This window comes from Delphinapterus leucas, chromosome 9, assembly GCF_059928025.1.
Source record: "Delphinapterus leucas isolate spDelLeu-1000000601 "Yukka" chromosome 9, BTC_Dleu_Yukka2, whole genome shotgun sequence".
Taxonomy (NCBI): Eukaryota; Metazoa; Chordata; class Mammalia; order Artiodactyla; family Monodontidae; genus Delphinapterus; species Delphinapterus leucas.
In genome coordinates, this window is record NC_143137.1 from 1245257 (window position 1) to 1266401 (window position 21145).

Consider the following 21145-nt stretch of genomic DNA (forward strand, 5'->3'; position numbering starts at 1 on the left):
CTGGGCACTAACCACCAGCCTGTTGGGCCGGGGCCTCATCTGGGAGCTGATTCCAAGGCTCACTCCCTAAGACCCTTCCCGACGTAGGAAAAAACGCTCTGAAATGAGCTAAGAATAGTCTCAACTAAATAAAACCGACAGGTGACTCTGCACCAGCCTCGGGCCCGCCGGCCACCAGCTGCCAGGCCCCTGCTGAGCAGCCCAGAGCATCGGTCCCCTCCTCACGCCCTGCACTCCTGTCCCAGGCACCGGGCAAGCCTGCGGCCACCTGACAAACATGCTGTCGCTGCCCTGGGGACGCTACACAGGAACGGCAGACACCTTTCACAGCCGGGCAGCCCTTCCTACTGACCAGCCAACACCCTCCCACGGCCCCTGGCTCTGACTCAGGGCTATTCCTGTAACTGCCCCTCTGGCCTCCCGTGCCCATCCGTCAGACATGAAAACAAACACACTGTGCCCCTGCTGGCAGTCCTAGTGAGAGGGCACCCAAAAAGCAGGCCTTCAGGGGACACCTGCAGCGCCCCCCCCCCATCACTACACAGCGCAGGATGACGAATCCCTGCTGCTTCCACCACCACCGCGAGGACCGAGCCTCGGGTCCCACAAACCGAACACAACCTACACATCTGCTCCCTCTTAAGATGTGAAGTCTAACGAGTTTACTTCTTTACATTTGACTAAGTCACCTCATCAAGCCAGTGGCCAAAAACTTACAAGAAACAGGCCTATTCCACGCAAGAGTACAAAGTAACTTCACCCAATAAAGCAAAGTTCTTCTATCAAGCAGCTGTGCTCAAAACTGAAGCCAGGGGACTTCCCTGGTGGTCCAGTGGGTAAGACTCCACACTCCCAATGTAGGGGGCGCGGGTTCCATCCCTGGTCGGGGAACTAGATCCTGCATGGCGCAACTGGCAGTCTGCATGCCGCAACTAGGACCTGGCACGGCCTAAATAAATAAATATTAAACAAAACCAAACAAAAAAATTAGCGTAGTTTAAAAAAAAAAAAAAACTGAAGCTAGGCTTTCAGTAGCCTTCCCCCAAAATTCTAGGAACAGATTTTCAAATGAAATGTTCTGACTGTAAACAAATACATGAGATCACGACCTCCCTGAGGCCACTTTGCTGGGGTTAAATAATGTCACAACTGGGAAATATCCCCATCTCAAACAGGATGCACAGTTGTATTATACTTCTACTTTTCAACACTGGGGAGCAACCCATGGTAAAAAAAAAAAAATCTGCTGCATCATGACTCAGCACGCGGGTGCGCACATGAGCCTGTGCAGCCCTCATCGGACACTCACAGAGGACTCCACATACAAGGCTCAGGAAGAACACACAGAGAAAAAAGCCCCTCCATGCCAGTCCAGGGACTTCGTGCAAAAAACAACTCAAAGATACCACAGGGGAATCAAAACTAGAAACCCCTCCTACTACCTCAAAATCTCTAGAAATGTTAGATAAAAACCCAACCAACACCTCTGAAGAGCCAGCTGAGCTGAAGCAGTTAAAAGTGCCAGAAACAGAGAATTAATTACACCAAGAACGGTGACCCCGAGGGGGCGGGGCTGTTGCTGTGCTTTCAGGACGGGACTTGCTTCTGTGGCACTAATGGCCGCAATGAAAATCCATAATTTAGTCTCCTCAAAAGGCTGTAACTGCAAGAAAGGGAGACGAGAAAAACTGTCCACTGAACTGCAAGGGAGAGGAAAGGGAACACCCCTGAGAATCGAAGCCTTAAGCCTTGGAACTGCAGAATGGAATCCCATTACCTTCATTAACCTGCAATGCTTCCAAGCTCTCCAAAACCACCAAATACTATTCCAGGGTGGGGAGGCAAAAAGAGCTGTGCTGGAGAAACAAGTACCTCTACAACCCACGTTGTGTACGTCTGACCAGTGTGGAGATTTTTCAATGCGCTATGGAGAGCTAACGCCCAGCGTGGTGACTACCACCAACAATACTGTGTCATGTATTCAGAGTTGCTGAGAGACTAGATCTTAAACGTTCTCACCGCAACAAAAAAAAATGCTGATTTCATAATGCAAGAGGTGTTAGCTAACTCAGGTGGCAATCACATTGCAAGACGTAAATGACTGAAATCAATATGTCTCAAATCAATTATATCTCATTTTTTTAAATAAAAATTTAAAAATAAAATGTAACCTTATCAATGAGAGGGAGGAGTGCACAGGCATCTTTGTGAGAAAGCACAAAACAGGACTTTAAAATTTTTTAAATTTAACAAAACAGGTATAGTGGGCGTAATTCTAAGTGTTTAAATTCTAAGTATTCTATAAACATTAACTCATTTAATTCAAATACTTTAGTAAAACAATAAGAAAATTAAGATCAAAGATATCCTAAAATTGAATTTGGTTTGTTTTTCCAGCTTTATCCAGATACAACTGACATATAACCTTGTGTAAGTTTAAGATGTGCATCGTGCATGTTAATTTTATTAAAATTGAATTTTTTAAAAAAACTATAAATGACCTTTGAATAACATGGGTTTGAGCTACACAAGTCCACTTGTATGCAGATTTTTTTCAATAAAGATTGGTAAATTTTTTGGAGATTTGAAACAATCTGAAAAAACTCAGAAGAACCATGAAGCCTAGAAATACTGAAAAAATTAAGAAAAAGTTAGGTAAACCACGAATGAAAAAGATATAATGTAGATATATACCAGTCCATCCTTACACAGGTATAAGGGGAGTGATATTTAATCCAAAATTAGTAACATTTTCGTTTTCGTTCTATAACTTTGCTTTCAAAGAATTACATAACCACACAGTATGTCTCTCCCTCCAGTATCAGCTTATCACAAGTGGTTTTTTAAAAATGTAACAATGTTTCCAATACTGTATTATGAATGAGTGTAATACTGTATGTCATAAAAATTTTATGATTCATTCATTAGTGTATAGGCTAGGCTATCGTGAAGCAATCGTATCGATTACACTAGGCTACCGTAAAGCAATCATACTGCTGCTGTTTCATTAGCGATGTACGAATTATCATACCTATAAACAAACGTGAATTGTTTTCACATTATCTTTTCATTTTTGTCACACAGATACTGACAGACAATTCATCTTGTAAAAATATGATGTAAACTTATGTTATCAATAAATACAATACTGTGAACGCAATTTCTCTTTTTTATGACTTTGTTAATATTTTCTCTAGTTTACTGTAAGAATACAGTGATATAATACATATAACATACAAAGTACATGCCAATCAACTTTGTTATCGGTAAGGCTTCTGGTCAACAATAGACTTTAACTTTGGGGGAGTCAAAGAGTCATACACAGATTTTCAACTGCAAGGGGTCAGCACCCCTAAGCCCCACGTTGCTCAGGGATCAACTGTACACTCTTTCGAGAGACAAAAAACAATTCAAACTCCTGGGGCGGGCAGGCAAGATGCACAAGGCAAAGTGAGCCTGGAAATTCCTACCCAGAAGAGACGGCCCGTAGGAGCACAGCAACCTCACATCTCCTGGAACCACAAACCTGACCACTGGCAAGAACATCCGCAAAGCAGCAGAAAATCAGCACCCCTTCATCAGTACTGCAAAGGGCTAGTAATTAACTCCTGTGGGTATCTTCACTTTTGAGCTCCAGTTACTGCTGCATGGGGACATCTTAGTGCCCAGCAGTGTCAAAAATGCGGGGAAACCTTACCAGACCACTGTCACCAATGGGACAAGGAGAGAAGTCGCAGGATGAAGCCGCCCTCTCCTAATAGTTGAACCACTGTCTGAGCCACATGTGACCAGAGGTCACCAGTGTGTCAGATGCCACTGCTTAGACATCTCTGCTCCCAGTTCAAAGCTCATGTTCTCCTAAGTCCAATCGATTTGTCCTGTATTTGCAATAATGTGCCAGTGTCTGTGCAGACAATGGTGGCGAAAAGCAAGAACCTCAACGCAGTCGGCACAGACATGGCGAGATGGGCTTAGACTCGGCCGTGCCCGCCAAGTGGTGAACGCTGTGACCGCTTAACCACCTAACACATCCCCCAGGAAGATTCATCTTTCCCACAGGACCGTCACGGGGACTGAGGGAGCACGTGAGCGTCATCAATTAACAGCGCCTGGGACACAAGCCACGCTGGGATACTGGCTGTTTTCTTCCTTTCTAAATGGAGACTTCAGAAGGCAATGCAGATGAACTGAGTGAGGCCCATCAGACGCCCAGTCTGCAGCCAACTCTGGACACAAACGCTGCCTTCACTACAGTCCTGTCCAGCTCCAGCCAGCCCACCGCTTGAAGCCGACTCTGACTTAACGTCAAAAGGAAAAGCTTCCGCAATTAACGTCCAATGCGCACATTCAGGGCTCACGCTGTTTGACTTCCCAAAGCCCTAAGCACCCAGGGGCTTTCTGGCTGTGGAGTCTCCTGGTCTGTGTACCTCTTGCCAGCCTGCTCCCCTCAATCAGCCCGTGAATCAACAGTGGGAACGCCGGGGGCTCAAAGCCCCCTTCTCACCTACTCCTGTGTTTTCATCCACACTGTTATTTAAATACCGCTTACGTAGCAATGACTCCCTGATGTTAGCTCCAATCGCAGATCTCACTTTGGCATTCAGACACAAACAGACAGATGGCTACTGACGTAGCCACTTGGACGTCTGACAAGACATCCCGAATAGAACATGACCAAATTTAACTCTCGGCCCTCCTCACTCCCACACCTGGCCTTTCCCTATTAATTCTGCCCCAAGCTGCGTGGCTGGAAACCTTCACCATCGCCCACACTGCTACGCCACCACATACACACAACAAACGAATCCACTCTTCTGCCTGGTTTACCCGCAAAGTACCTCAAACCCCTTCACTTCTCCTGATCTTCAGTGGCACCAGATCCCCTCCTCGGAAATACTGTGGCAGCCTCCTTCTCACAGCCAAGATGTGCTGCGAATATGCAGATGCTATCACAACAGACACTGCCTACTGTCCAGCAGCAAACAAACCAGCTCTAAAGGACACGGTCGGCTCCCCTGGGGAGTCACGGAATGACACTTCACTGCGCTAGCTAATGCTAGGTCTGGGACAGCAAAGGTACCGGATGAGCCTAGGATATGCTGTCAATCAACAAAGTAAAGATGCCAGCAGAAAGCACAGGCCCGGTCAAGAAAAACACGACTGTGGAACTGGGCCAGCTTGGAGGTGACTAAGAATAAGTGATAACCAAGTGCCATCTGGGCTCCAGGGCTGGTGTCTGTGGCAAGAAAAGCACTTTGGGGGGAAAACTGGTGGGATGTGAATAAAGTCTGTAGTACTGTACCCACATAATTTTTTAGTTTTGATAAACACCAGGGTTACATTTGTTATGTTAAGGAAAGCTAGGTAAGAGGTATACAGGAAAACTCCTGTACTATCTTCACAACTCTTTTGTAAATATACAATAGTTTCAAAGTAAAAAGTTCAAAAGTCAGTCAAAAAGAGAAATATGTGCAACCATGTCAAAATGACATCGGAGCAAAATTGATGAAACATCCACAGATCAGAAGGGACTCTGAGTTTCAAAAAGAATGGCTGCCATGCATTTGTTCCCTCCGGTTTTATTGAGATATAACTGACATAGAGCACTGTGCATGTTTAAGGTGTGCAGTATGACAATGTGACTTACGTACATCATGACATGATTATCACAATCAGTTTAGAGAACATCTATCACCTCATACAGATACAAAATAAAAGACACAGGAAAAGTATTTTTCCTCGTGATGGAAACTCTTAGGATTTACTCTTAACTTTCACCTAACACACAGCAGTGTTAATTATATTTCTCATATTGTACATCAAATCCCTACTACTTACTTCTCTTATGACTGGAACGACTGTTGTGCATTTTAAGTACACATACCAGGGACTTCCCTGGGGGTCCAGTGATTAGGACTCTGAGCTTCCACTGTAGGGAACTAAGATCCTGCATAGCCACAAGGCGGAGCCAAAAAAAATAAAGAAATTTTTAAAAAGCATACGTAACAGCAATAAAATTAAAAACATTAAGCATTTATTGCACGGCCTTTCCTGTGCAAACTACACGTGAAACCAAAGAGCTGATGAGCCAACCTTCTTTTTATAGATGAATTCCAGCAGACAAATGCAGAAGAAATGCCGGAATTTGAAAACACTATTATCTTGAAACCCCCCAACACAGTGATTCTCAAAGCACAGACTTGGCCCAGCAGCATCAACCCGGTCTTGTTAAACAAAAATGACCTTTTAAGAAACCGAGTTCAAACCACCGCATAAAGCCTTCCCACTACAATAAACACTAATGAATCCACACTCTCTCTGCCCCAACAGACTCCGGGCGCAGCCCTTAGCTCTGGACCGCTACCTCTTCTTTCTGAACAGTGGGGCCTTCAGGGAACTTGTCCCTCTAGGTCCTTGTTCAGGTTACATAAGGCATTTGAATTTCTCTTCCACACAGATGTCCTCAAACATTCAAGGGCTTTACCTTCATGCAGTTTTCACTCTCTAGGCTAACACAGCCTCACATTTCTTTGCAGTTAACTCCTAAGAACACTACCCTGGTCCCGGCCGAGAGCAAGCTCCAAAGCTGCAATTCCTTGGTACCCAGAACCCAACACTGACAATGAGGACACGCTCCAGCCGTCACCAACAAAAAGTAAGACCACCGCTGCCCCCCTTCCCTCTCGACTCCCCTAGGAAACACCAGAACCCAATGACCAACATAGACTTGGCTAAGCCGTGCTCTTTCTGGGCATGCGGTCACTGTCCTGCCTCCTATTACTCACTCTGTACGACTATGGCTCTTCAGACAAGTGAAGTTCACAGCTTTTGCCCATAAATTCCACCTTGGATATGGCGGCCCATCGTCCCAAACGATCAACCCTTTTGGATACCAATTACACCATCAACGCATTCACACTCAGTAAAAACAACGATGTAATTCTGAGTGAATTTCACTACGTAAATTTAATATTGAAAACAATCATGATACTCTTGGGACCAAGTCATCAAGTTTAGGAAAAGACAAACCTGTAAACAAGTTAGGCACATACAATTAAGAAAGTATGAACAGAGTGCTGGAGAGAGGCTATGGAGACAGTGGGGCCAGGAAAGAGGTTATGGAGTCAGCTGCGCCATCAAGCCCTGCTACGAGGGCAGGGCTCAAGTACTGGATGCTATGGACACTCTCCCTTATCAACAGTATCTTTTTAGTATTCAACCAGTGCCAATAAGATTAACAAATTTTAATACAAACTCAAATTAAAACGTGCTCTAGAGACAATAAAGTGACAATACCCCAAGGTCTAGAAACAGAGGACCAAATGAGGTCCCTTATCCCGAGGATACCTCCTTGGAAACCTGAGAAGTCGGCTTCAGTACTGATCCCACAACCACCACCATGCAGTGTCAGCCGCAGATTAATTCATTTCTTGCTGCTTCAGAATAATCAGGCATAAAATAAACAATCTAAGTTTTGACAAAATGGTTAACTGCATTCAAATTACTTTTGACTAACCCCTGAGTTTTACACAAAATAAAAAACCACTAATGGCAATTCCCTGGCGGTCCAGTGGTTAGCACTCCGTGCTTTCACTGGTGGCCTGGGTTCAACCCCTCGTCGGGGAACTAAGATCCCACAAGCGAAAAAAAACAATACAAAACAAAAAAGCCACTTACACACTTGTATCAGGAATTTCTCTACAGAATTCAGTATTTCTAAATATTTTAAGTGGCTGTCACCTAGCCCCTAAGACTGGCCAGGTGTCCTGCTCCCCAGAGAAAACTGTAAGGCTGGAGGATGAGAGAGAGCCTGGACTCTGCAAACACTTCCCGTGCCCACCTCCACCCCTGTCATCTCCGTGCTCGGCTGGCACTACAGGGGACAGCAGACACCAGAACACACGGGCCCTCGGGTGACTGAGACCACTCGACCTGCCCTCCCTTCTCAATCGCCCCTGGATGGAGGGAGCAGCGCGCTTCCACACCCCGCACCCCAGGGTCAGCGCATCTCCCCCTCAGCCGCAGAAAACGAGGCACAGTTTCTGTGACAGAATGCTGCGTGGAAACGCAGACAGAGCCTTTTTCAAAGCACAGCGTCCACGAGGACTTCAGGCAGGTGGCAACTGCTGCTGGCAAACACCACCTCAAACCGAGCTGCCTGACCCGCAAGCCAAACACAGTCACTTACACCTACAAGCGTTAAAACTAAACAGCACTGGAAACTCAGCCCCTCAGCCGCACAAGCCCCATTTCCAGGGCTCAGCCCCCAGTGTGACTACTGGCACCCACCCTGGAAAGGACCAGTGTGGAAAATCGATTCAGACTTAAAGGGAATCTGGGTGAGGAGTGGGAAGATGCTCGTTTCAAACAACCATTATCAAAGTTCTGAACTTCCCACTGACGCAATCTACTGTATGTTAAGGAAGCTGGAGGAAACCAATGCTTTAGATTTTCAATTAAGAAAGAAAAAGAATGTTTCTTAGGACTAGTTTGTTAATCTATGCAATTTCCAACAAAACAGGCCTAATCAAGTCAAAAAAGTTTAACTCTGCCTCTTTAGTAAAGCCACTAAGTAGCCTAATACCCATTAACCAAAAATAACTGCCTCTTGGGACTTCCCTGGCCGTGCAGCGGTTGAGACTCCGCGCTTCCACTGTCGAGGGCACAGGTTCAATCCCTGGTCAGGGAACTAAGATCCCCGCAAGCCACGCAACGCGGCCAAAAAAAAAACAAAACAAAAACAAACCCTACTTCTTCCAATAAATTTATTCGCCTTCAATGTTAGGAGTTTCAGAACACACACTTAAGTCTCATGGTACCTAAACTCACGTGCGGACCACTTGAGTAGAAAAGTGTGCACCTCCCCAGGACATGTGCACATACTTACAAATTACATACAGGCACCTCAGAGATATTGTGGGTTCGGCTCCAGACCACAATAAAGCCAATTAAGTGAGTCACACAAAGTTTTCTGGCTTCCCAGTGCATATAAAAGGTTACTTTACATTATACCTGTTAAGTGTGCCACAGTATTATGTCGAAAATAACAATGTACATACCTTAATTTTTTAAAAACCTTTATTGCTAAAAAAAAAATGCTACGCATCACCTGAGCTCTCAGTATCCTTCTGCTGGTGGAGGATCTTGCCTCCATGCTGATGGCTACATGGCCGTGGCAATTTCTTAAAACGAAGCCATGAAGTTTGCCGCATCAACCGACCCCTCCTTTCATAAGGATTCCCTGCAGCATGCAATGCTGTTTGGCAGCATTTTACCCTGAGCAGAACTTCTTTCAAACTTGGACTCAATCCTCGCAAATCCTGCTGCTGCTTTTTCAACTAAGCTCATGTCCTATTCTAAATCCTTTGCTGTCATTTCCACAGTCTTCACCAGCAGCAGATTCCATCTCAAGAAGCCTCTTCTTTTTGTTGCTCTCCGTAAGAAGCAATGCTTTTCTGTGGAAGTTTATCCTGAGATTACAGCAATTCAGTCACATCTCAGGCTCTAATTCTAGTTCTCCTGCTGATTCCACCACAGCTGCTGTTTCTCCTCCACTGAAGTCTTGAGCCCCTCCAAGTCATCCGTGAAGGTAAGAATCAACTTCTCCCAAACTCCTGTGAATGTTGGCATTTTGACCTCTTCCCATGAATCACAAATGTTCTTAATGGCATTTAGAGTGGTGAGTCCCTTCCAGAGAGTTTTCAATTGACTTTGCCCAGATCATCAGAGGAATCGCTATCTCTGGCAGCTACAGCCTTACAAAATGTATCTCTTAAATAACAAGGCTTGAAAGTCAGAATTATTCCTTGATCCGCGGGCTGTGGAACGGATGCTGTGTTAGCAAGCATGAAGACAACATGAATCTCACTGTACATCTCCATCAGAGCTCTTGCGTCACTGTCAAGCAGCAGTAGTTTTTTGAAATGAATCTTTTTTCTGAGCAGTGGGTCTCAACAGTGGGCCTCAACAGTGGGCTTAAAATTAAAATATACAGTATACCATGCTGTCGACAGATGGTGTCAACCAGGCTTTGTCGTTCCACGTACAGAGCACAAGCGGAGTAGACTGAGCGCAATGCTAAGGGCCCCAGGATCTTTAGATGGTAAATCAGCACTGGCTTCAACTAAAGTCCCCAGCTGCATTAGCTCCTAACAAGAGAGTCAGCCTGTCCTTCGAAGCTTTGAAGCCACACATTGACTTCTGTCTACTGTGAAAGTCCTAGTTGACATCTTTCACTGGAAGGCTCTTTGGTCTACATTGAAAATCTGTTGTTCCGCGTAGCCGCTTTCGTTAACGATCTTAGCTGGATCTGCTGGGTAACTTGCTGCGGCTCCTGCATCACCGCTTGCTGCTTTGCCTTTTGCACTTTTATGTTATGGAGACGGCTTCTTTCCTTAAACCTCGTGAGCCAGCCTCTGCTGGCTTCAAGCTCTTCTTCCGCAGCTTCCTCGCCTGTCTCAGCTTCACAGACCTGAAGGGAGTCAGGGCCTGGCCTGCGTTTGGCTTTGGCCTCAGGCAGTGTCGTGGCTGGTCTGATCGTCTATGCAGACCACTGAAACTTTCTCCTCAACAGCAGTAAGGCTGTGTTGCTTCCTTACCATTCGTGTGCTCACTGGAGCAGCACCTTAGTCTCCTTCAAGAATGTTCCTTTGCCTTCACGACGTGGCTGTTTGGAGCAAGAGGCCTAGCCTTCAGCCCGTCAGCTTTCCACACGCCCTCCTCTCTCAGCTTCAGCATTTCTAGCTTTTGATTTAAACTGAGAGACATGCGACTCTTCCCTCACTTGAACGCCTGGAGGCTATTGTAGAGCTATTAACTGGCCTAATTTCAATACTGTTGTGTCTCAGGAACAGGGAGGCCAGAGAGAGATGGCGGGTTGGTGGAGCAGACAGAACACGAGCTGTTTTAGCTGGGCGGGGTTTTTAGGGCCCCAAGGCAATTACAACAGTAACATCAGAGATGCCTGATCGCCATTACATAATAATGAAAAAATCTGAACTATTGCGAGAATTACCAAAATGTGACCCAGAGATACAAAGTGAGCAAAAGCTGTTGGAAAAATGGGACCAACAGACTTGATCGATGCAGGGTCGCCACACACCTTCAATTTGTAAAAAAGGCAGTATCTAAGAAGTGCAATAAAGAGAAGCGCTGTAAAACGAGGTCTGCCTGTACCTGAACTACTACTATGTACATCAAAACCAAAAATAAAATTATAAATGATGAAACTAAGAATACTTGTATGTACTTACCAAGCATTACGGTTTCATATCATAGCTAGCTAACATCTCAAGGTACACTGGAAGGAGAGAGCCTAGACAGTTTTCTCCACAACTGACAGAGGTGGTCGTTAAGTGCAAACATCGTCTCTAACACGCAGTCGCTGCACACAGTCTTTTACCCCTTAACCACTTTACTGATACAGGTGTCCCCTGCTTTTCCAGAGTTCTCTTTACAACACTTCACCTTTAAAAAAGACCCACATTAATACCTTGTTTTTGCCAGCCCAAGAAATCCGAACAGGATTTTCACTTCTACAACAAAAGGAAGAATCAGAGGCGGCGCCCACCCCGTGGAGCATGTCAGGATAGACGAGTAGAGTCAACTTCAAATGGCCACAACTCAGCAGAAGCGTTTACTTCCCTCCTCCTGAAATATTCATAGACGATTTTCAACAAGCACCTCAGGTGACAGACACAAATATCCATCTGGAGTGTGAGGTGCTCCACGATGCGTCAGCTCTGAGAACCCAAGTTTTCTGAACAGCTTAACTGGCCCCTTTTTTAAGTTACAAAATTTTGACTTTAATGCGTTATCTAAAGGAGAATTTCCAAGTCATTACACATGCCCCATGTTAACAACACTTAAAGAATATATGTTCCCTGTATAAAAAAATAAATAAAATAAAATTCTAAAATTAAAAAAAAAAAAAAGAAGAATATACGTGCCCAACATGGCTGTTGTAATTCTGAGACCTTCGGCTACTCTGTCCCAAGCCTTGTCCATGCACACAAATACGCTGTGTTCCTGGGCTAAACTGACCATCTTGGGACTTCCCTGGTGGTCCAGTGGTTAAGACTCCACGCTTCTGCTGCAGGGGGCATGGGCTCGATCCCTGGTGGAGGAACTAAGATTCCTGCATGCCACACAGTGCAGCCAAATACAAGATTTAAAAATAGGGACTTCCCTGGTGGCGCAGCGAAGACTCCGTGCTCCCAAGGCAGGGGGCCCGGGTTTGATCCTGGTCAAGGAACTAGATCCCACACGCATGCCGCAACCAAGAGTTCGCATGCCACAACCAAGGAGCCCAGCTGCTGCAACCAAGGAGCCCTCGAGCCACAACTAAGACCCGGCGCAGCCGAATAAGTATTTTAAAAAGATTGAAAAAATTTAAAAATAACCATCTTTCCACCCAAGAGTCTGTTCTCAAATTATCTCTCCACCTAACATCTAAGAAACCTTGCTCTGCTTGCAATAAAAATCCTCCTTCATTCCTTCCCAATCCAAGAGACTCCATATTGAAAATGGAGCTGAAGGGGGAAAAACAACCTTCCTCCTTCCAGAAAGCTTTTCATTATTATCCACCCCATGGATCGCTATTTATATTGCACACGGTTTTACACAATGCAATTTGTCCATTGAAGACATTCCCTGTCTTTAGCTTAAAAAACCAGCAAATCAAAATACTCATTACTTCTAACTTAGAAAAAGACAGATCAAAGTAAACATCTTCATTTAAATGTTGAATTCATGTTGTATCATGAAACTAATTTTCTGCAATACTACTTGCTTAATGGAATGGAAGGAGGCAAATTTAAAGAAAAATAAATGATAAATGTGGCCAAGTTTCCTATACGTCATTTCACTATCTGATGAATTCCCCGCACACACAGAGGTAGGGGGACAAACAGAGGTGAACTACCAATCCTTATCACATGAACCTAAGTCATCTACTTACAGTTCCTTCTCACTCAATATGCCTTAAAGCATTCCTGAAACAAACAAGGGGGGGACTTCCCTGGTGGTGCAGTGGTTAAGAACCCACCTGCTGATGCAGGGGACATGGGTTCGAGCCCTGGTCCGGGAAGATCCCACATGCCTCGGAGCAACTACTAAGCCCGTGCACCACAACTACTGACCCCGCGTGCCTAGAGCCCATGCTCCGCAACAAGAGAAGCCACTGCAATGAGAAGCCCGCGCACCGCAACAAAGAGTAGCCCCCACTCGCCACAACTAGAGAAAGCCCACACACAGCAACGAAGACCCAACACAGCCAAAAAGAAATTTAAAAAAAAAAAGAAACAAACAAGAGAAGTTATTTCCTCTATAACTCAGGATCCAAGACCATTCTTTCAACTGGCAATCATCACCTATTAGGCACGTGGAGGCATGACTAACTTCATTTCATTAAAATAAAATAATACATGCCAAGTACTCAGTCCTGGTACTTGTGAACTGAATTTGTATGCTATCTGTATTTTTGTCCAACCTTCCTAAACGCTGGATTCCATTATTAACCACAGAGAGTAATCAGGGAACAGACAAACCGGGAAAAAGGATCCAATTCAACCAATATTTTCTGAGTACTCTGGGTCCAGGACAATGCCATAGTCACAAACGAACACAATTAAAATTCCAGGCCTGCCCAAAGGACCTCACAGGAAGGCCCCAGTGCGCCATCACACGCACAAGGCAAGCTCTAAATGTCTTTCTTGGTAAAAGGCAGAATGAAAATTTCAGAGTGCATAGAATCACATGCTGCACGAGGAAATCACCATCCCAGGGACAACTGATCCTTGCAACTGAGCTTAGGAACCCTAAAATACCTGGAGTATTAGGACATACAGCTAGTAGTTCTACTGCCTCACGGCCATATGCAATGGTTGGTGCCTTTTACTTAAAATGGCCTAAGTCCTTACAAATTTTATATAGGACAACAATTTTAAGAGAAAACCAAACTATGCCTAAATAACATAACTTCTGAAATAAGGTGAGGAATATAAATTAGAACCTTTTCTACTTTGATGTACATTGCAACCCTTCTACTACTTCTATTGTTTTTTTCAGAAATTTCCCCCACCTTAAAAATCACGTATTTTTTAAAAAGATTTACTCAGTTCAGAAACAAAAGTTTTATCCTCTGATCAAAGAATGGACAGGCGCGAGCTCACACTCTTAAAGCACACTCTCCAAAATTTACTTCTTTCTTAAGTAGGATACTGAAACAAAAAGAATCAACTGTTTTTTGTATGTCTCCCTAAAAATATAAAAGTTTGAAAAACACATTATAATCTACAATAAAAGCATCAAATTTTTTTCTAGCTGACATATCCAGGAAGCCATTTTCTCCAATGAGGCTTCAAAACTGTCTTTCTATACACTATTCTTACCTTCACCAACTTCACTTTTCTTCGTTTACCTCACTTTTTTCAAGTTTGAAGTTCTCTCAAATTCTGTTCACCCAAGAGAAACTACACCACTTCTTAAATCTTGCCACTGATCCCATCCTAATTCACCAATAAGCCTGCAGTTAACCTGCTCTCGCCACTGGGTGGCGTCCTGGACAAATTTTAAGCAAAAAAGATTTTTAACACAGAACACCATCCTAAATTCTAGATCATTTCCAACGAAGTGAAAAGGCCAAAAAAAAAAAAAAGTTTTCTAAAAATTCTTTAAAATATCAAAAGACTGACTGCATTCATTCAATCCTTATCAACAGACACCAGAAGTGACATTTAATCACCCTTTAAGCGTTAACCAAGGTAGCAGCTGACCTTGAACACGCAGTCGTACAGACTGCACCCCAGTGGAAAGCAAGAGGTAACACCAACGTCACTAAGATGACACGCTCAGGATTACACTGCGATGCTGAAAAGCCGGACTGAAAATAACCGTGCCCGCTTTAAAACTAAAAAATGCACAGACCATTCCATCCCAAACTCGGTATTTGAGTTTGCTAGGCTGAAAACTGTCGTTGCTGGTGAGGAGTACAATTATATTTGTTTGGAACTGTCCAAAATAGAGCTGATACAAGGGAAAACGGTTCTACCCTGGGTTTTAACACCTAAAAAAATAATGGGTTTGCTTGAAGAGGAAAGCGACTGCGTGCCACCCAGCCCTCCAGGTGAGTCTCTGTCCTGCAGCCAGAAATACTTTCCAAATCTACCACTCTGAGGTCATGAAAAATTTAAAACACTGATACTTTGAAGAGGATGCTGAACACATGTCAAAGTCTTTGAAAGCCCTTAAATTCCCAACTTCCTAGTCTTGCACAGCACCACACAAAGCCTGCTTAGGCAAATCTCAAAAACCAACTTCTCATCCCCTTTTGTTCTCCTCCCACTTCCTGTCAAGTCATCCACACCTAGACCGAGCCAATTCACTCCCCAAATTCATGACTCTGCATAACCCCCAAAATTCCACAGCTCCCTGGATAGTATGCACAAAGGGCACTCATATTTCTACTACAGCCCGTACAAACACTCAACTCCTAAACTCACAGGAGCTAAGGTCTCTGGAAACAGGAACAGTCTGGATTAAACTTCCCAGACGGAATCCGGGGAGGGTGTGGTCTAGGGAGAGGGCGGAGGAAAAAAGTACAAAATGCCTTTCAGATATCATGAAAACATTCCTATGTGCCTAACTATAAAAAAAAAAAGAGTAAAACCTGAACGGGCATCACACAAGTTCAAATGCTAAGAGTTTGTTTCTCTTTCCTTTTTCGGTCATTCGGCCGAACTCTTCCACTAAGTCAATTACCTGCCTCACAAGATTCTAACCATAAAGTCTTATTGCGAATCCACAACGAAACTAGAAACGCTGAGAATACAAAGGGCGCCGCTCAGTCCACCCTTCCCAGGCAGCCCCCCGGGTGGTGGTGAGATCTTTTCACCACCGCCGTGGCCTTTCCGCGTAGCCGGGAGAGGTACGCGTCCGACAAGCGACCCACACGCTCTGAAAACGTTTCGCGAGGCAACACAAGTTTCCAATTTCCACTTCTTGCGTCAGTTCTTTCCTTACTTGGGCAAAAGTTGACAGAAACTTCAGCTATATAAACTGCGGTGCACCCCGAAGCGAAACCCAGCAAACTGGCTTTTTAAGTAGGCCGAAAGCCAGGCGTTTCATTTCCATCTCCGACACACTTCGGAGAAGCCAGCGGGGAGTTCCCGACAGGCGGCCTCGCGTCCCCCGCCCGCTTCCCGGTCTCCGCACTAGGCAGCGCGGCCTCCCACGAACCTCTACTCTTCCTGCACACTTACCTCCTCCTGGCTTCAGGGCCGTCTATGTGGGGCCTTAAAACCGAGTGAAAACCCAGCCTCCCACGCGGCAGCGCCGCCCCCGCCCGCAACAACCGGCGCGCGGCCCCCAGGACGCGGGGAGGAGAGGACCCCCCAGGACAGGGGGAGGGGCACGGGGGAGGGGGCCGCGAGGAACGAGCTGGACCCCGACCCCACACGCGGCCCCCGGCCTGCCCCCCGCGCCCCCGCGCCCCCAACCCCGGTCTCACACCAAGCCCGGCCCCCGGCCCGCCGCGGCCAGGGCCCGGGTCAGGAGGGCCGCCGGGCCCGCCCCCCCGGCCGCTGGCGGCCCTCACCGAGGACACGGGAGCCGGCGGCGTAAGGCGCGGCGGAGCGGCGACCGAGGCTCCGAGGCTCCGACACTGCGGCGCGGCTGACGGTGGCGGCTGCGCTGCAACGGTCCTCGCGCTTTCCTTTCTCTCCTTTCTCCAACAACAAACAGGAAGTGCGTCACGCGGCGGCGGCGCGGCTACGACACTTCCGCCCGGCCCTGACGCCGCGCATGCGCCCCGCCCCGGCCGCCCCTTCCGCCCCGGCCGCCCCTTTCGCCCCGGCGGACCCTTCCGCCCCCGCCGCCCCTTCCGCCCCCGCCGCCCCTTCCGCCCCCGCCGCCCCTTCCGCCCCCGCCGCCCCTTCCGCCCCCGCCTTCCCGAAGGTTCTGCGTGGCCCGGGACGCGGCGCGCAGCGCGCGTGCGCAGTCGAGGCCCCGTCGCCGGCGACTGACGGTGGCGCGCGTGGGGTCCTGTCGATGGGTCTGCGCGGCTGGCGGGTGTCCCCGGGGCCCAAGGGGTGGGCCGCTGACCCGCCCTTCGCCTGGGACCCTGGAGAGCCGGGTGGGGGGGCCGTGGGTCTTGTTCTTCCCACTTGAGATCAGAGACCGTATTTTCAGGAGCCGTTTCTTGTGTAAACCCTCCCTGTGTTACGCACCCACTTCTTAGCAGGTGACCAGCACGTGACCAGTTAGCAAAAGAAAACTCTTTTATTCGGAGTCAATTCTTCGTTCCCTCCTTTGGTAGGTTATAGAAATCCCTGGTCAGGGGAGGCACAGCGGTGTTGGGTGTTAGCAACTCCTGGTGAAGCTGAGATGACCTCGGCGGGGCTGGAATTTCCTACAGCGCCTAAGCACCTGAATCCGCCGCACGCAACCCTACCTGCCAGCCGGTCCCCGGGGTTTTCTTTCCCTCCCGACGTTGACAGTGCTGTCGTGTGACAGCTCACATTTAAATGAGTCCCTACTTAACGCAATTGGGAGCTAACCTCGGTATGCAGACAGTACAGAGACTTGGAGTCTAAATAGTAGACTAGCCACAAATAGCTTGGTCTTCCTCCAAAAAATAAATAAATATTTATTTATTAAAACATCTGCCAGTGCAGTGAGTTAACTGTGTCAGGAGAGAAACCAACCAGCACCAACAAGGCGTCTCTCGGCGTTCCGGGGGAACAAACACCCTGAAAATTAGATAATGCTCCATATTTAAGGAGCTCTTTGCGGACAACAGAGAAGATCTTCAAAGATTAAAGACTTATTCCAAAATTAGCGTTAGCCCAGATAGCGGTGCTGCTGGAAACTCTACTCCAGTGGAAATCGCTTCAACATGGAACTGCAAGGATCTGATCTGGAGTGGAAGGCCTTTGGAGAGACGTGGGGAGGCCGGTTGGCCTCGGAAGACAGTTGGAAAGCCCTTGGGCTGTTACCTGGCAGGCAAGGGAAGCCAGGTGGTGACGAATCTGTGTTTTGCAGGATGTCTGGAAGAGGAGGGAGGCTCGTGACTTTGTTTCCTCGTGTGTAAAATGGGGATAAAGGCTTCATGTGAAGGTTAATTGTATGTGCTTGGCTCTGTGCTTGGCACATAGAGATACTCAGTAAATCACAGCTCTTCTGTGTCATGGCCTCTCGGAGAAACTGATAAAAGGCATGGACTTCTCCCCAGCAAAACGTGCAAGTGATAGAAAATTTGTAGACACAGGCGTGCACGCACACACATCCTGCCAAGCCCACCTGTGAGTCCAGGAACCAAAGGTGAAGTTCCCGTATAATTGCTAAACTGAGACAGTTTAGCAATTATTGCTCTACTGCGAAATTTATCTTTGATCAAAGAATAACATTTGTAAAAATTTGCCGAGGCAATAAATGCAAGAACAGAGAATGAAAGAAAAAAGTACATGCAAGGTTATTGATCACAACTTTGCAGGTAATCAGTTCCTCCTTATCAGGAATACTCTGCAGGCCATAAAAATAATAATGTAATTATACTTATTAACATCAAATGTATCCAAGATGCATTATTGATATAGTGATCCCATTTTTGTAAAATCGTATTCGTGTGTGTGTGTGTGTGTGTGTGTGTGTGTGAACATATACATCTTTTTCCCTCTTTGCTTTTGAGTTCTTAGCTAAGACTCCCTATAATAAAAGACAGATACAGGAGAAAAACAAATGCAAGTTTATTAACATGTATACCGCAGGTATACATGGGAGACACCAGGAAAATTTAGTGAACTCCAGGAGGTATCCAAGCCATCATTTTAAACACCATCTTTAAATAAAGACAAAGATGTTGGGGGAGGGGGAAGGGGGGAGGGGAGCCAGTTAAGGGAGGTTACAAGGAAAAGCACAGTAAACAAGGGTAAGGTTGTTATGCAGATTTCAGTCTGCTGCCTTCTCCTTGGTTAAGCAGTTCTGTGATTTAGAATCGTCCTCCTTTTCCGGGTACAGAGGGGGAGATGTGTTAGAAATGGAGATTTCCCTTATAAATGTAAATTTCCCTACAAAAGGGTAAATTTCTACTCGGTTCTCAGAGTTTCTCCTGCTTCTGCAGTTTCTCCTGCTGGAGTCTGAGAATTGCTTGTTGGTGTGTGGGGAAGCCTACACACACACACACACACACGTTGGAATTGGGTCCAGGAACCTAAAAGAGGGAGTATGTGGCGCTTGCCTGCCCTCTAGGTTCTGGCCATGGCCAGCGAGCCCTGGCTTGTAGACGCATCACTGCAGTCTCTGCCTCTCATGTGGTCCTCGCCCAGTGTCTCTGAGTCTAAATTTCCCCCTCCTTATAAGGCCACCGGTCATTGGATTAGGCCCATCCTAATCCAGTATGACCTCATCTTGATCACATCTGCAAAGACCTTATTTCCAAATAAGGCCCCATTCACAAGTCCTGGGGCTTCAACATCTCTTTCTGCGGGGACACAATTCAACCCCCAACAACCGATATCTGGTAAAGGTGGCCGGTTTTCCTTCCTGAAGCTACACCTCCCAGGTCAGGGGCTCCTCCTGGGGGACCGCAGCCCCGGGACATCGTGCACACAGCAAACTCGGATGTAGATGAAAAGTACGGCTCCTAGAATTGTACGAGATGAAACGTGTATGCGGCTCTGATTAGTGAAATAAGACTCATTGTAAATGCTCCTGAATTTCTCTCCTACAGTAAATAACCAAATTATAATTGCTGCTACTTGAGGGGTCCCGGTCAGGTTTTGATGGCAAACGTGCTTCCCATACTCAGAATATGGACGAGCCATGACCGTTGTGTTCAATTTCAAAGGTAAATATTGTTAACAAAACCAAATTCAGCCCAGTAAATTTGAAGATTCCTAACTGGCTTTGTGAAGCGATTCACAGATGGGCAGCACCGCAGCCGGTAAACAGCAGGGCCTCCGAGGGGGGCGCATGTGAAACGAAAGGTTTTCTTAGGCGGGAGGGTGGGGCAAGGAATTGTGAGTGAAAGAAAAGCAGGTTAGTTTCAGGCCAGGCATCATCTTTTGGAGGAAGGTCGAGGCTCTATCACACTTCTTCCTCGGGGGATGGAGAGGCCCCTGGGACAGATGACCTCATTGGTGCTAAAGAAAATTCCAGATTGGTGGATTAAGATTACATTCCTGGGGAGGTCGAGCCTGCTGTTAGGTCAGGTGCCCTGGGCTTGAGCACAAGTGACGCTCTCTGGGGCCTGGTTTTCTCTTTAACAATATGTTACCCTGTCAATGCCTTAGCAGGATGACTGAACATTTTGCTATGGGGCCGGAGGCCCCAGACTTGACATAGGGCAGACCCACGTGGCCTTTGTTTGTCAGGTGACGCAAGGGTGTCAACAGGAAACCCTGACACTTTAGGACAACCCACACATTACATAAGAAAGGAGTTCCTCTCCTAAGTGGGTGCCTGACCTGGGAGAAGGACATCTGGCCCAGGTAAAATTACTGTGGGAGAGCTATTCTCACCAGTCAGAGCCTTGGGGGGTTTCTGCTGCTGGAAGATGTCTTTGCTTTTTGGCCTCACAGAAACATCATCTGGCACCTCTGGGGAATTCCAAGCTTGCCAATGGGGAGACGGAAAAATAATGCCCTCAGATTGGGTCATTGATGGCTCCCCCGAGGGTAATTAGCCACCTTGATCAATGAGAACCGAAAGGGAACTGCAGCCCCTCTTGTGCACCCAAGTCAGGAGGCTCAGGTGAAAGGGGCTAGAGGAGGGGGGCCGTGAGGTCACGGCCCTGGGCCGGCCCCATTGGAGACGCGCGCCCCTCAACCCCCTTGATGCCCCCTTGACTCCCCACATCTCGCGCTTATCTGTGAAACCGGAGCCCACCTTGCCTCCGTTCAGTCCACAGACGTTTTCGCCAAGGACTTGGGACCTGCTGGCTGTGACAGGGGCTCTGTGTGCAACCGTGAGACGTGGCAGCCTAGAGGGAGCCTTTTGGGATCAAGAGAGATGAGGTAAGTGAGAGGCCTCTGCAGGCCCCACGGATGGCTTGCTGGGGCAGGTCAGGGGGCCTCCCTGTGTGACGCACATGAGCGGGCTCCCCCCAGCACAGAGGCGGGGCCCTGGGAGGGAGGGGTCCCCCCAGTTG

The 21145-nt window shown here is 47.0% G+C and overlaps 1 protein-coding gene and 1 long non-coding RNA gene across 8 annotated transcripts in view; one reads left to right on the forward strand and one right to left on the reverse strand.

Annotated features, from left to right (window-relative positions):
* Window positions 1-16727, reverse strand: part of DNAJB6 (DnaJ heat shock protein family (Hsp40) member B6) — a 68667-nt gene extending 51940 nt beyond the window's left edge. For 3 of the 7 annotated variants that reach the window (XM_022576434.2, XM_089917113.1, XM_089917109.1), the window contains exon 1: window positions 16595-16727. The gene's annotated coding sequence lies outside the window, so the exon portion shown is untranslated. Of the gene's footprint in view, window positions 15495-16020; window positions 16220-16259; window positions 16428-16594 lie in introns of those variants that run through there. The other 4 variants (XM_089917110.1, XM_089917111.1, XM_089917112.1 and 1 more) reach the window with 4 other exon arrangements.
* The window catches only part of LOC111176226 (uncharacterized), a 15833-nt gene continuing 10074 nt past the window's right edge, over window positions 15387-21145 (forward strand). Inside the window, exons 1-2 of the long non-coding RNA XR_002644939.2 lie at window positions 15387-20748; window positions 20899-21011. This is a non-coding gene — a long non-coding RNA (uncharacterized LOC111176226). The remainder of the gene's footprint in view (window positions 20749-20898; window positions 21012-21145) is intronic.